Below are 11255 nucleotides of genomic sequence, written 5' to 3' on the forward strand. Positions count from 1 at the left end.
TATAGAATGAATTTTAATTTTTAAAAATTATTTAACACGAAAATTAAGCTGTTTACATCTTCCGCCTGAGAACAGTCACCCGTTGCTACCCAACGCAGAAACACAGCCACTAACTAGCAAAGAGAGGACATTAGCTAGCCAATATGTAAAAGAAATAAATAATTATTTTGTTTATTTCTTTTGCACATTTATTTGAACATTTCCATCGATTGTACAAGCACTTGGAAACTGTCCAATCCCTAGTTCATCAAGCATTTACCGGTCTGGTGCCGGTCTGTGTCTTCTAGGATATAATGCCAGCGAACTCTTGTTTTTATGTCCACTATAACTACGCTGGGCAAACGTTCCGAGGTCAAATTCTTCCAGCACGGGGGTACCTTTAATGCGGAGACGACGGCACCGAATTTTTTTGGCGCGCCTTCTCTTTAAAGCCCTGGCCAAATATGAAGACAGTACGTACAGTTATAATTCAAACGGAATTAAAAACTACACATCCCAGTTACCATGGTGGTGCTTGTGATCATTGCGTTTAACCAACGAAACAGGGCGAAAAATCAGTCACATGACTTTGGGGCAGAGTTTCGAAAGCTTAACCTATCAGCAACAAAGCGAAATTTACACGATAGACTACCTCAAACTGTCAGTTACACGACTGTGTATGTCGCTTAAGCCACTCCTATTTGGCATTTTAGTTATGGAGGCGAGAAGACGCCCCCCCCCCCCCCCTCTCTGGGTGTCTGATTTGCCGCCATCTTTAACTGTTCGGTGTCGCATTGTTAGCAAAATATTTTGAATTATATTTAACCCTATTTTTTCTTTAGTTTTGTATTTAACTTATTATATGATAGTCAGACTTAATGTATATTTGAACAATGAAAATATATTTTTACAAGATGCGGGGGAAAGTGCAACAGCTTATTACAGTGCTAAATTTAATATTATTGATTGCTAATAGTTTATGCTAACACCTAACTTTCTTAATTAGATGTATTTAAAACAGTGAACTAAGTGTAACATACTATTCAGAAATACAATCGAAAATAGTTTTGTGGTGTTTGTATGGATGAAACGTTTCTAAAATGTATAACGTAACAAAATTAAAGACGATTAAAATCTGTAATCTTTCCACTTGTAATGTCATTAAACAGAACAACACGTTTCTGGTTTGTTTTAATTAGTATTAGTTAGTAGTTAGTAGTTTTAATTTAATTAGTATTGCAATTCGCACTGATTCACTTGCGAAGATATGGACTTAAGAATATTCGTGCCTGGTCAAAAAATGGCATTAAGCACTTAAAATTAATATGGTTAATAATAGTAAACTGTAACATGCTGTAACAAGATCGGTTAAACTGCGAAGAAAATGCTTTCAGAGAAAATGTTTCAGGTGTGAAGAATATAGATCTCCAATGCAATTTCAACCAAACCTGTTCCCACACACCCTGCCCCCACTACCATTAGAATATACACAAAGCACTGAAATCTTTCGAGCTAATGATCAGGTGACCCGAGAGAGAGCGAGAGAAACACCAAGGGGTGCGGAACCAGGGAACTATTTACATGGAAAACGGGCGATCTCCCCAGACTGTCCGCCCGTTTCACTGTTACCTGGATACCTCTTTATTTAGAACTCACTAACGCTGATTTTTAGTTTCGAAGGATTCAAGTAGGGTTTTAGATGAAAGGCAGCGACCTTAATCAAGCCCAAATCATAATTGAACCCATTCAGAGCCTACATTACATTTTAGCGTTTCATTCTGAGCAGAAGACCCTCACACCTGAAGAAGGCTTGCGTTTTCTCTCTTCTCTTTTAAGCATGTGTACAATGTGTAATACAATTACAATGTGTAATTACAATGCGAATCGTATGAGGGTGGGGGGGAGGTGTCTTTCGCTGGAAATCTCGCCTGCTTCTACTTTACGAGTACAACCCCCTCTCTGCCGGAGTGCTGGCTGTGACGAATTAAATTCAATCACAGACCATGTGATATGGGAGTCAGGAAACTAACACACAGCGCCACCGGATTTGATAACACTATAAAAACGCTATAAAATAATGTGACTAGGCACAGAACAAGTTTACAGCACAGTACAATAATAAATGCTGACCATGACTTTAGAAGCATAAATTGCCTTACACTCAATTTAAACACAAGCTGTCTTTAGCCCTCTAAGCTGGTTCATACAGAAATGTAGAGATCCAGGCTCAGAACACACAGCTTCATTAGCGAATACATATGCAGGACAACTAGAGAAGACGTTTTACAGAGGATGGATTTTTAGAAACATCCCATCAGTGACATCACTGAAGTCAACTCCTAGGTACTATAACTGTCGTGTGGATAGTTTCACAAGAATCAGACAAAGGTTTAAGCATCGCTTGTTCTAGATAAAACTGCAAAAAAAACAACAACAACCCATAATGTACTTCTTTGCGGCTCTGTTTGCCCAAATCATATATTCACAACGTGAAATCTAGAAAATAATATTACGTAACCAAAATCCGCAATATGGAAACAGAACCTGTGTAATTGTTGATAGATGATGTACTCGTAACATTTTTTCAAGACGAACTACAACATTTAAAAAATGACTTGTATGTACTTGATATCTCTAATCAATCCACGGGTCCCAGCACAAAACGAAACTAAAACGCATACCGTTTCGCGCTTCTTATTAGTTGCTCAAAAGTAATTTGACCGTATGAAATGTATAATATAAAACATATACGTGAGCAGTACTTAAGCACTGTAGTATCGGTGTTAAGACATACCTCTCAAATACTGTAAATCAAGTTAAAAATATCTCAAGACCGATTCTGGTCATAATGAAACCATGTTTCGTGTATGTTTTCTTTAAAGTACCGAGACCAGCCATATACTGTATGTTTATGTTCCAAAATTAATATCGTTTATGGCCTTCACACGCGTTGCAGTATGCTCCTATTCTTTTTATGCTCAGCTACTAAGATTTCCCTTCAGTGGTAAAATTAGATATGAATATTCAATACTTAAACGGGCACAGTTAAGACATTAAATATACATATACATACTGTATACATTACAGTTTTCATATGGTAATATGTTTATGTTCCTAAATCAATCTCTTTTATGAGCATGTGAAAGGCATGGTGAAGCGATTCTCTTATTTATTATTTATTTTATTTATTCTCTACTATTATTTTGCTTGTCGTATTATAGGAGAATTTACGGTAACTCGCGGTATTTACCGGTAGCTTGCGGTAGACTGCGTACAGCGTACTGCAAAATAATGCGGTATCGCCTGCGGATTTTGAATGGCTGCATCTGTAGGCTGCCAAAAGTCTCCGAAACCAAATTTTGATAGCAGAAAATTCTCACTCGTCCAGAAGTTCCCTTGGGACCCAAAATCCAGCACAGAGTGGTAAAAAAACGTCTTTTTTGGAGACCCTTGCAGTGTGCATTGGTGGTTCAGTTGTAGAATTCTCACCTGCCACGTGGGAGACCCGGGTTCGATTCCCGGCCAATGCAGTGGCTTTTGCAGTTAGCGGCTCCATCACTTGCATCCCCTTTCAACTCGCAACTGAAAACCCACTGAAGCTTAGAAGCTGTGAGCCAGGTCAGTAACTGCATGAGGGTGACCTACAGGGAAAAGCAAAGCTTACAGCTGGAAGCGGTGTTAATGGAGCCAGCGGTGGGACGCTCACCCTGATGTCTGTGCGGGTCCCAATGCCCCAGTATAGTGACGGAGACGCTGTGTGGTAAAAAGGCGCCGTCTTTTGGATGAGATGTAAATCCGAGGTCATAGCTCTCTGTGCTCATTAAAAGTGACCACCAAAACCTTTGACAAAAGCTCTTGGTAATTGATGGTCTTCAATAATGCTTCTCCTTTAGGTACATTTGAAATCAGCTGAAAAATGCTATGAAATGGGGGGGCACTTCAGGCCAGTGTAGGATTTGGGTTACAAGAACCATTAAACAGCACGAGAAAGCCCGTACACTGAATCGCAGGGCTTTCTATTCAAAGAAGGACAAAAGAAACTTCCCTGAATTCCATTTTTTGCAGCACAGAGAGGACAGCAGGCACAAGGCCTGTTAGCTCAGTTGGTTAGAGCGTGGTGCTAATAACGCCAAGGTCGCGGGTTCGATCCCTGTTCGGGCCAGGCAGTCTCCTCCTCTCTTGCCAAAACCCGTTGCTTTCTTGCTGTGGTGAGATTGGTGGTAATGCAAAGACGCCACATACTGCCGACAGACGAGAGTGTTGCGGGAGAAGAGAGAAGTGATGGAAGATTGAAGAGTGTCCTAGGTGGAGCCAAGATGAAGTGTCACAATTGCCTAGGGGAGGATTTCAAATGTTTAAGATGGTAAAAATAACCGGAAATGATCCCCCAGTCCGGCGCAGTCTGACGTACTTCTGTCATATAAAGTGAAACTAGATGTCGAACTGGAGCCTCACCATTTGCATAAGTGAGGCTCCAGTTATACATCTAGTTTCACTTTAAATGACAAAACTGAAGAGACTTAAAAGAGCTGGAGAGCATTTCTTACAACTTTTGAGCCGGCACAGTTTTCGAAATCGTTTTCTTCACGCTGCACTATACAACACAGACAGCCAAGAGTCTCCAAAACAAAACGAATTGACAGATAGGAGAAAAGTCCCACTCGTCCTTAAGTTCCCAAAATCCAGCACTGAGCGTAAACAAAGTGTTCAAGTAGCGTGGGAATGCAACCCCTAATCCTAGCTGGAGTTTGAGCGTCTGGTTCAGAGTTTGCTCAAGAGTTTACCTTTCACAGATGCGCAAAGATGAATGTTGAGGGTGCACGCTTCAAGGCGCCTTACAGTGCAGGGAGTGATTAGAGACGATTCGTGACGTGTGCTCGTTCCCATATACCGTACGCCCCGGGTTGCAGTGCTAGGATGACGTCCAATACCGCTTCGGCACGTAACGGCATTATATTCAAGTGCAGGACGTGAGGGTTTTATTTTGTTCGTTTTGTTCTGCTCTGCTTTGCTTTGTTTTGCTTTCCATGGCGTTCGTAAGAGCGTCAATAAAAAGGCGATTCCAGCGTCTAACACGAATATAAGAGCTATTTCAAGTGCGGCTTCTAAAATGCTTGTAGACATTTGTCTGTTGTTGATTGTTTTTTTGTGTCTAACAAAGTGCCATTTTCCTGTCCGGACGGGGAGACTTTATCATTCCCACATGAAGCAACCCTTAAGTCCTCTGAGGCGTGTCTGTCTGCAAGGTTTGTATTTTGGAAAGGTTTTTTTTTTTTAACGGAGAACGACTTTGAAAAAGATTTCCGCCGGCGTCTCGCGATCCGTGTGAGATTGTAGCAAGAACATGGTGCGGCTTCTTAAATGCTTGTGGACATTTGTCTGTTGTTGATTGTTTCTTTGTGTCTAACAAAGTGCCATTTTCCTGTCCGGACAGGGAGACTTTATCATTCCCACATGAAGCCACCCTTAAGTCCTCTGAGGCGTGTCTGTCTGCAAGTCTTGTATTTTGGAAAGGTTTTTTTTTTAATGGAGAACGACTTTGAAAAAGGTTTCCGCCGGCGCCTCGCGATCCATGTGAGATTGTAGCAAGAACGCAGCAACCACAGCGCTTGCTGTAGTCGTGGCCGAGTGGTTAAGGCGATGGACTTAAAATCCATTGGGGTCTCCCTGCGCAGGTTTGAATCCTGCCGACTACGGTGTTCTCCTCACGTCGTCGTGTGTCGGCGCAAGCAAGTGCCTTTCTGCTTTTCCTGGTGGTTTTAAAACGCGAGATCGCTTGTACCCGCTGCCTTGGAAAGAAATGTCTACATGTTTACTTGCACATTGTCTATTGTTTGTTTGTATATTGTGTTGATGCACTGTTTGCACTTTGTCTTGTTTTTGTCTTGTTTTTTACACTTGTTTTACAATCGAGAGACCTTCTGTAAGTAAGAATTCCATTGTACCAGTACCGGTTACATATGGCAATAAAGTTCAAGTTCAAATGCTTCAGCGTCCGCAAACGGCATTTTGCAGCTGGAAGCAGATGGCGACGCTTTTTGCGGTCGCGTGTCTTGTGCCCCATTTCCGGCCTTTAACATCGAATCAATAAAGCTGTTCGAACCGACACCATAGGTGCTTTTCTTACAACTTTTGATCTGACTCAGTTTCGGAATGCAATTCCTGAACACTGCGAGAGACAACCTACAGATGCAGCCATTCAAAATGAGCGGTAAAAACCCGTGGTACAGTAACCAACCCGCAGGGCACCGTAGGGCACCGCGGTAAGTGATTGGCTGGCCAAAATGACCGACAGGGGCACTCGTGGTGCATTGGTTGGTAGTGAAAAGATTTAATCATCTAATGTCTTTACTGTGCACATTTCAATCTGCTTAGTTTTGAATATTTATATGGAATTTTACCACTAAAGGGAAATTTTAGTAGCTGAGCATAAAAAGAAGAGGAGCATAACGCATCTGAAGGTCATAAACGATATTAATTTAGGAACATAAACATTACTGTATGTACATTAACTGTACTGTGTATGGCTGGTCTTGATAGTTTAAAGAAAAAATACACACCAGTCTTCCATTTCTCCCTAAACATTTTAAGCATGAAAGTTGTATGAAACGGTACCCAAATATGTGATTGCTGTATAGAATGAATTTTAATTTTTAAAAATTATTTAACACGAAAATTAAGCTGTTTACATCTTCCGCCTGAGAACAGTCACCCGTTGCTACCCAACGCAGAAACACAGCCACTAACTAGCAAAGAGAGGATATTAGCTAGCTAATATGATAAAGAAATAAATGATTATTTTGTTTATTTCTTTTGCACATTTATTTGAACATTTCCATCGATTGTACAAGCACTTGGAAACTGTCCAATCCCTAGTTCATCAAGCATTTACCGGTCTGGTGCCGGTCTGTGTCTTCTAGGATATAATGCCAGCGAACTCTTGTTTTTATGTCCACTATAACTACGCTGGGCAAATGTTCCGAGGTCAAATTCTTCCAGCACGGGGGTACCTTTAAAGCGGAGACGACGGCACCGAAATTTTTTGGCGCGCCTTCTCTTTAAAGCCCTGGCCAAATATGAAGACAGTACGTACAGTTATAATTCAAACGGAATTAAAAACTACACATCCCAGTTACCATGGTGGTGCTTGTGATCATTGCGTTTAACCAACGAAACAGGGCGAAAAATCAGTCACATGACTTTGGGGCAGAGTTTCGAAAGCTTAACCTATCAGCAACAAAGCGAAATTTACACGATAGGCTACCTCAAACTGTCAGTTACACGACTGTGTATGTCGCTTAAGCCACTCCTATTTGGCATTTTAGTTATGGAGGCGAGAAGACGCCCCCTCTCTGGGTGTCTGATTTGCCGCCATCTTTAACTTTTCGGTGTCCGAATCGGAGTAGCTACGCGTACGAAATAAAGTTAATCCCAGCTACAAAACATATATTTTTGTGGTAAGAGGGCGCAAAACATCAGTATTTACTGCTATTAATTACTGTACGATTTATAGTTGAAATCTGAGCCTAGATATAAAGTTAGATATAAAGTTAAAATCTCGACAAAGCAATGTAGGAAATACAGAGAAAATAAATCCTTTCTGACATCTAAAATCAGTTTCGATCAAGGTCTCTAAAACGAACAAGAAAAAGAGGATTTTCGGAGGGCAATTACGCTGTGTTTATATAGAATAACTGATTTATGAGCAATCTAATTTCTTGTTCGTTTAAAACAGTGAAATGTCAGCTGCAAAAGATCGCACCAGAAACAGCACTCTCTCTGCCTGTCATAGACGTTCAGGAAAGGCTGAATGAAGTCATGTCAAGTACAATAATTCGGTGATCAATAATAACAGTTGTAGGACAGTATACAGATGCAGCCATTCAAAATGAGTGAGGTATTTCGCGGCATACCCCGGTGGGCGTGTCGCAGTATCACGCAGTATGACGCAGTTAACGTGGTGTCACGTGGTTAACTATCCGGCGTCGCCTTGTAAAACCGCCAGGGGGAGCTTAACCTCTCATGTACAGCATTTGAGCCTTTAATTTTGAACTGTGTATTACAGCATGTTAATCATCAGTCATTAAAATGTTGGTATATTTTATGAAAGCAAGATTGCTCAGTTGGACAAAAGTACACAACCTACCTTTATCAGAAATATTTATGCATCAAAGCCTTTACTGAAGATATTACTAATAGTATTAATAATGGATGACTTTGGACAAGCTGTATACTCAAAGTATAATTTCTTTAGCACATTTGTACAAGCACTTGGAATCTGTCCAAGCCATACTTTGTCAGGCATTTTGTTTTACTTCAACGGGCATAAAAACTTCCTTGCTTTTAACAGGGCGTTTCATAATTTCTAACTACGAAAATGATTTAAAATGCGACACCTATCATTCAACTAGAGCTTAAAATATCACAAGGATCCTCAAGAGCACAGCAAAGAGTGTATTAAAAGACACTTGTATTTATCAACGATTTCTTTTCCGTATACCAGATTTTATGGAACCACTTCAGAGGGGTGTCAGCCAGTCAGATTCCAGGAATCGGCACTTTAAAGGAAAAATACACACCAGTATTCCATTTCTCCCTAACGATTTTAAGCATCGAAGTATTTAACTAGCATGTGAAATAGCGTGTGAAAAAGTGGTAGTTTTAAGCTTTTCTGCTAATATAATATGGAATCGCGTATCTAAAGAATTTAATAACGGTATTCGTGTGCTGCGACAGGGCTGTGTAGGGCTGTTTCGCCTACCTGTTCATGCGTGCTATCTTGTAGCCGACTGGTCTAGGTGCGTGACTACCAGCTGGCAGGTTGTGTGTTCGAATCCAGCTGGTGCTAGACTCTTCTTTTAACAAACATTTCTTCGAAAAAATAGAATAGCGATATTATGGACAATCAATTGACTTTTATATTTCAAAATATCGCAACATGATCGATATTTGCGATATTTTGAACATATCTTCCCTTCTGACAGTGGTTCCTGCTTCTATTGTGTGTGTGTGTGCAACAGAGTAAATTTTTATAGAGAAATGGAGGCTGGACAGTATGCGTTACAATATAAACATTTATATTGATTTAAATCGTGTTCTGATTTAAATCGCAAACGCGTGTTTAATTATATGTGTTTTTTAATCATAATCAGGCAAATGCAACATAAATTGATACAGTATCTTTGTCTTCTAAGTATCTTAATAAACTTTCAGCATAGCTTTCTACCCATCAAGATTTATATTTCTTGGGATTTTGGGATCAAATGTGGAAGGATTAGATTATAATCGTTTTTATTTGTCAAATACGTGATTGTATTTCTGAATGTTATGTGACACCTACAGTAGTTCACTGCTTTAAATACATCGAATTAAGAAAGTTATGTGTAGCACTTTAGAACTTTTTTCTGAACCAGGGAAAATCTGATCATGTTTCTCTATAACAATAATAAAAAACTTTATTTTACATATCGCCTTTAAAAGTGGCATCTCAAAGCAATACAGTAGATCGAAAAACAGTTAAAAGGGACCAAATTAAATACCAGACAATCGCAAACGCGTTTTCAATAAAATTATTTTATTCATTCAGCAGTTTGTGAGAGGGACATCCAGCAGGGAGAGACACACACACCGGTTTTCATTGACAAAATTGTTTTTTTTCAATTCCTCTTGTCTAACAGGAATGTTTTGTTTGTGGACAGACTGTTAGACAAGAGGAAAAGACCGCCTCCTCCTACGAAGCATTAATCGCGTATCTAAGGAAAATTGCAGTATACCTTTGTTCATGCACATCATTATACAGTACAGTATCTCAATTTGTATTTCGATTAAAAAAAATCGTTTGCCCAGCCACTACTGTTGTTATTGTTTTTATCCTGTAAAGCGTTTCCTTTTTCTGCGTTTTCCATTTCCTTTTTCTGATCACTCGCTTTCTGGATACACATCTCACCTGTCCTGTTCTTTGTTTTCCTGGTTTGCTGATTATGCCTGCTGCGGTCCACTCCTACCCTCACACCTAAAGAATACTATTTTAAATTTCTTGGCGCAGTTCATTAACCCTTGTATGTGCTGTCCGCACCGAAAATGCAATTAAAAAAAAGTCAAAAAACGCGCTCAAAATACAATTTATAGCTTAATAAGATACACTCCACAGGCAAAATTAAAGACAAAATTAAAGACGATTAAAATCTGTAATCTTTCCACTTGTACTGTGAGTCATCGGACAGTTTCTGCTTTGTGTAAGGATGGTGAGAAAGCTGTGCTCAATGTATTTAAGGGACTTAAAAGTTAAAGGAGATGCTTCATATTGCTTGACTAATTTTAAAAACCAAGTTATAAATGCAGACGCTCCCTCGGTGCCGCGCCGGGTGTAAATATCAAAGTATACATTCCCAACAAGAATTGTACCCATCTGTCATGCAAATAAAACACCTTGAATTGAATTGAATTGAGGGAGAGAGGGGGGTAGTGGGACAGAGATACTGTAGACAGACTCAAGGCAAATAAAATACTTATGGGTACGCAGGCATTCACGACAGCAACATACGAAACGTTTGCACGTACTGTATAGTTAAGTTATTACTTGGTTTTCAAAATGCAACGAAATACAATATTGTTGTTGCTGCTGTTCTGGTTGTTTTTATCCCGTAAAGCGTTTTGAGAAGCCACCTTTAAAGGCGATATATACTGTAAAACCGCTGATTCTTATGGAATGTGTTCCGCAGGAGATTCAAATTTTTATTTATTTATTTTTTAATCACGTATCTTAGGAAATCTCAGTATAACTTTGTTCATGAACAGTGGCATGTTACATTATCATTCGTTTTTTAACAAGGCTCGCCAGCTAATGTGAATCGAAACCTGTCTTGCTAGCTTTTAAAGTCGTGCATGTGTAAACTGTACTAGAGGGCATGCAAGTTACTCTGCCCCTTTCAGCTGCAGGGAGTCCCTCTGCTGCAACACACAGCAGACAGAACGGGAGACTATTGCATTTCATATCTGACTCCAGTGAAGTAAAAGGGGTGTCTAAAGGGGTGATTTCAGACCACATTCTAGTTACTTTATTTTGTTTACTTTTAACATTTTTGTAATTTACAGTAGATGTCACAATAGAAGCCCGAAGCCTATTATACTCAGTCTAGCCTTGGATCCTCTGAGTCCCATGACTCAGTCTTGTCTGCTTTCCTAGAATAAAACCAGTTAAGTCTTGTGTACTATGCAATTTATATTTTCCGATTCCATGCATTCCCTTAATGTTTAGAGTTTACTATATTCTCCAG

The 11255-nt window shown here is 39.8% G+C and overlaps 2 non-coding genes across 2 annotated transcripts; both read left to right on the plus strand.

Moving 5' to 3' along the window:
• The first annotated feature begins 4067 nt into the window (after window positions 1-4067).
• Window positions 4068-4141, plus strand: trnai-aau (transfer RNA isoleucine (anticodon AAU)). The gene has a single exon. It is a non-coding gene; the product is annotated as a tRNA-Ile (tRNA).
• A 1452-nt stretch (window positions 4142-5593) lies between these two features.
• trnal-uaa (transfer RNA leucine (anticodon UAA)) lies at window positions 5594-5675 on the plus strand. The gene has a single exon. It is a non-coding gene; the product is annotated as a tRNA-Leu (tRNA).
• The last annotated feature ends 5580 nt before the right edge of the window (window positions 5676-11255 follow it).

The sequence above is a fragment of the Atractosteus spatula genome, unplaced genomic scaffold, assembly GCF_055471065.1.
Source record: "Atractosteus spatula isolate fAtrSpa1 unplaced genomic scaffold, fAtrSpa1.hap1 Scaffold_16, whole genome shotgun sequence".
NCBI classification, from domain to species: Eukaryota; Metazoa; Chordata; class Actinopteri; order Semionotiformes; family Lepisosteidae; genus Atractosteus; species Atractosteus spatula.